This window comes from Telmatherina bonti (assembly GCF_933228915.1).
Source record: "Telmatherina bonti genome assembly, chromosome: 21".
Taxonomy (NCBI): domain Eukaryota; kingdom Metazoa; phylum Chordata; class Actinopteri; order Atheriniformes; family Telmatherinidae; genus Telmatherina; species Telmatherina bonti.
In genome coordinates, this window is record NC_136630.1 from 17,683,912 (window position 1) to 17,689,659 (window position 5,748).

Genomic DNA, 5,748 nt, shown 5'->3' on the forward strand with positions numbered 1-5,748 from the left:
GTATGTATATGTATATATATGTATATATGTATATATGTATGTATATGTATATATATATATGTATATGTATATATATATATATATATATATGTATATGTATATATATATATATATATGTATATATATATATATATATATGTATATGTATGTATATGTATATATATATATATATATGTATATATATACACACATGTATGGGTATACCTAATCTTGCGGCGTTATTCAACCAATAAATTCCCCCAGCCTTTGAAAATAGGGAGGGCCATTTACTACAGACACTTCCTACTTGTAGTTTTTGCACAACATATGTGATCCTTCCTCCACTTCCACCCACCTCTTTGGATGAGTAATAGCAGGTGTGATGAGATTAAGAAAAAAGTGCCTAAAGCCTCAGACAATACCCATTTTGACACTTATGTAGCAGATCATCTGTCCCCGTCTTCGTCTTGCTGTTGTCGAAGAGTAAAAATATGTCACTGCCTTGATTTGTAGCATAACAAGTAGAGCAAATTCTGCTGTCTCTCACCCGCCATGGCATTAAGATTCAGTTAGTTTTTCATTTTGTTTTGTTTTGTTTTGTTTTGTTTTGTTTTGTTTTGTTTTGACTGCAGGAAAATATTTGGTCTGTAAAATATTGCAACATTAAGTTATTTTGTTTTAAAAGATCTCCACCTTTTCAGAATGTTGGTGAACCAATTCAACATGTGTCTATTAAAAAAAAGACCCCTAATGAGGTTATTTCAGGTATATATAAACTTTAACTTCACAACTGGTTTACATTAAATATTTATTGTACAACAAATTTAAATACTGAGTATTTAATATTTTAAAAGAAATATTACACATCCATTATCAGCAATCTGTGTGCTGAATGAGCATTTATCTAATAGTAAGTACCAGCTAGTTAAAACATACATACATATATATTTTACTGTAAATAAATGGAATCTCTCTTAATCTTTGTCATCATTTCCGTTTCCTACTATCTTCCAAATCCCTGTGGGTCATTTGCTTTCTTTGACTCCTCTTTCCCACTTGTTTTGCTGATGTGGTATAGCGTGTTGGCTAGGTTGTGAAGCTGGCATGTTCCAAGCTGGCATCCACGCTGAGTTGCACGTCGTGGGCGTAGCTTTGCTGCCATGCTGCAAGTAATGAAGAGAGAAAAAAAAAAAAAAAAAAAAAAAGTCAAATACTTTCAGGGTGCAAACTTGAGATTAAGGTTTTCCTGACAGTCATAATAATAATTTTTTTTTTAAAAACGGAAAATTAGCACATTGACTTCCCCACACCCCCAAAAATTCAAACTATTTGGAAATAATCTTAAACCATGTTAACTCTGCATTAATGCAGTATTGTTAGACTCATGTAGAAGTGCGATTTATTAAATGATGAAAGCTTTCTGGTGTATTTAGTTCTTTACCTGTGTTTCAGAGCATCCAACTCAAGTTCTTTGTCCTCCGAATGAAATGGGACAATGTTCACTCGTGGTGCATGTTGCTCTTGCCCATTTTCTGACCTTCCCACACCCACAGTCTGGCCAGCAGCCCCTGAGAGGACGATGTCTGCTTCAGACCTACAAGCAGAAATGAAGTGTAAGGATAAGCTAACATGAACCACAGTTTTTCTTTTTCTATTTGTCTTAATAACTCATGTAGCAGGGAATGACTTAATACATATTCATGGTTATTTGTGTATTTTCTTTATGCTCACCTTTTACTTAGTCTCAGCGGGGAGGCAGCAGTCAAAGGCACAATCAGCATCATCAGAAGCACTATCTCCATACCGCACTCACCTATCAACCATAAAGAAAATATACTTTATTGACCCAACTTATAAATTTATCCTCAAGTTTAAAGACAAACAGATCATTCTTACCTTCGAGAAACTGTGAAAACCGGCAGCGGCACGTTGAAGAAACCATTCGTTGTCTCTTGGTTATTGCCAGATGTCCAAGTCTGTCATCCCCAGCCACCTCTGGTCCTTTATAGTGTGATGGCAGAGTGTGGGGGTGTGTCTCTAATGTTGTTGCAAGTGTAGGAATTGATGAGACCAGCTCCTGTACTTGTGATTACTCACTTAAGTTGACAGATTTATCCTCCATCAACAGTGACTGTGACGTTACCATAAGCAATCTTTAAACAACAACATCCAAGCACAACATTTTACTTATACTTTGTTCCGTCTGGGATGTTTACATCAACTCCTATGTTTTCTCTTTTCTCCAGTAACCCCCCCTCACCCCCCCATCTCCCCATACACATCCTCCTCCATCCCTCTACTCCTGTGCTTCACATGCTGCTGAGCAATTGTTCCAGAAATCATTCATTCATTTCCATCACCTGCAGGAAGCCCGCTGAGCCCAAAATAACCCCGATTCTCCTCCAAGCTTTTCTTTATCGCCCCATTTTTCCTGTGCCTTTTTCCCTTGAGTCACTTTTCCTGTCACCATGTTTATTCTTGAAATGTCCTTCACTCACATCCACCTTCCCTCATACAGTGTTTGAAAAACAGCTCCTTGATCTTGCAGATGTCCTTAACACTGTACATTAGTGATTCATCAAGTTTCATTGATATTCTGATTAGATTGCAGCATCCTGAAATACTGTCATCTCTCTAGGAAATTTAAAAAAAAAATCTTTTTGTATAGTGGAGTGTTAGGCTGGCCAATATGGAGTCAGACTATTTTTTTTTTCTGTTGTCTTGCTTCCATGCTGGTTTCTAACCTGTGCTCTAATTTAAAACTCGTCTTTATGAGTATATTGTGCACCTTTCCTGTGACTAACATCTGAGCACTTTGCTATGTCAAAGTAGTGTACTGAGTCATCATTAGCGTGCGTGCACAAAGGGGCATAAGCACTCAAATGATTATTATTTCACTCATGATTAAACATGGATTACATCCAGTGATGATGGGATAACACGTGGTGATGACAATGAATTTGAGCCAAGAGGAAGCACGTCCATGCTTACCAGCTCAAGACGGGCTTTGAGCGTGTGTTTTTTTCCTGTTAAAGGTTATATTAGTGTTATATTAGTGTTAAAGGTTTATTTAAATTGATTTAATTTTATTTTTAATTTGTTAGAATTTTGATAGCTTAACTTCAAATTATTCTTTAACTTAAATTTTGTGTTAAATTAAATTTGTATTTGTTCTGCTTTCATTTAATTCATTCGTCACCATTTCCTTTTTTCATTCTTGTATTATTTCAGGTTTACATGGACATATACAGACTGGTCATTTGTTAATCTCACATAAAAAGTAGTTGAATCATTTCATCATACTGTATATTGTCTAGCAATTATTTTATTATTATTTTTTACAGAAGAATTTAGAGGAAACCTAAGATTTTAGAAGTCCTTCTCATGACGTTTCATTCTCTCTTTTTTGCTACTTTGCTTCTTTAAAAAAAGTAATAAAAAGAGGAAGTAAATAACAGCTATAAGCAGAAATAGCTAATCTCAAATAAAAAATACGATGCGATATACCCAGTCATGAAAATGATGAACTGATTCTTGCCAATATGAATAAATACTAAAGAAAGGTTTTCACATCACCTGTGTGTGCATCACACCAGCCTATGAATAATCTTACACCTACTTCATCATGAAGGACTGTGTGTGTGACTGCAGGTATGAGTTTTGCACGAATGAACTTTCTCCAGTCTGCAGAATAATGTGAAAACAGCATCTGCACAGATTTTTCTTTCCTCACATGTATTCATTGACTTTGATATCTGTAAGTGAGATGAAATAAAACAAAGCCAATTTAATAGGAAATACAGAAGAATAACAACTCCAATTGCTATTTATTACCATGATGTGTAATACAGTAGTCAATGGGGGAAAAAAACTAATAAAAAGAAGTACTATATAATGTCTGGATCACAATTTTAGAGAATAAGTTACTTATAGGTACTTTGCTTTAAAAAAAAAAAAATCATTTTAAATGTGAAAAAAGTGCTGTAAAATGATATTGTACAACTCTGTAAAGCAGACTGACTCTTCAAAGCTTCTCCATATTCAGGTCATCTGTATTTAGACTACATGCAGCAGTACACTATGCTGCAGGTGTTGATGCTGTCAACTTCAGTGAGGATGATAAAGGTGCTCAGTCCAGGATTGTATCAGTGACTATTGTTGTTTTTTCCATCCATTTTTTCTTAACTTGTTATCTTACATCTAATTATCTAATTCATCACAAGGAAAATGTGTTTATTTCCAGGAGGGTACTTTGTGATGGCATATCTGACTTTTCTCCCACTATCTCTGACGTAGCGTGTATCCTGTTGTTTTAAACCAGCAGCCACTAGCTGTCCCCCCCCCCCACACACACACACACACACCCCACCCCCCCACTGGGGCCCATTTCCTTTACTACCTGGGCACAAGGGAGGGCGTCCTGCCAGGAAGGCTTGTCTTTCACATATCATCTTCACATAGTTTTACACTTAAAAACTTTTCTGCAAGTGTGTGAGTTTATGATCAGCTTCCCAGTAAACTGAGTGAAAGTAGGTTCGTGAAGCTGGAAACAGCAGTGGTGTTTGAGAATCTGAGCAGTACGTTTGCTGACACTCCCTCGCCTCATTTGTTGTTGTTCTTTTGTAACATCTGTAGATAGCAGCACAAGTAAAATGTTAGTTTACTGTAAACTAAAGCTTTTTATAATCTGTAGTGATGCTCCTGTTCACAGTATGTGGGGAAAAACATCCTTTGTGGTTGAACTCAACCATGAGAATAGTGCCATCTTGTGGGAACAGATTAACAGCATTGTTATAAATACAGTTCATACCTATTAATTTTTAATTGATATTTTTGTTAAATAAGAATTCAAGTTATTAAGTCAGGTAACACTGAAGACACTTCAATGTTATCTTAAGTGACTCAACAGAAGCAAATTTGTTTAAGTGATGTTTTCTCAAGTCCAAGTCTTAGATGTCGACAACCCCATCTTGGTTACACAACCGTTAATGAAGCTTGGTTTTAAAAGGAAAAAAAATCTTAATGGCTGCTTTAGAGTTTCTGAGACAGATTTCAGTAAGAGAGTGTTAGAGTTGGACAGAAAGTGAGAGCTGTGCAGCACAAGTATGAAAAACCTATAAGAGGTTAGAGGGTCAACACTGGGAGCTCTAAGCCTAGAGTCCATTAGTGGATTATTACCATAAACACTCCATGGCTCCAGCATCTCTGTTGGATTAAAGAGAGAGAGAGAGAAAGGCTGGCTGCATGAGGGTGACAGGAAAGCAATTCAATTGAAGTAAATTCAAGGGCAGAACACAACACACACAAGCAAACGTGGAGTAAAGCGCTCCTGGCAGAGCTGAGGGACAGTTGGAGAAAATACCTTTTGTCTCTTGAGATTTCAGGAAAACTCGCTCATTTAGATTATTACCTGGCCTGAACTTTCTCAAGGTAAGTTTAGGCTGACATGGTCATGTGTCATCTGTCTGCAGGTTTTATTTGTGCATGTCTTTTATCTCTATAGGAATTGTCACGTAAATGATAGAAAACCGGCTTCATTAGGTACTGGTTTGAAGAGGCAGTAATGGACATAAGATGTGCTTCACTTAAAGTCCACTAGTTATGGCTTTAATTTTCACATTTTTAATGTGATAATAGACTGTATATCTGAATGCACAGCACATTCTCTTTTGTATTGTGTATTTGAGCATGCATAACCTGTCATGACAGCCATCCTCACAGTTGTGTAACTTTAATTTTTGTTATGGGTCGAACGATCGGTGTGTGTGT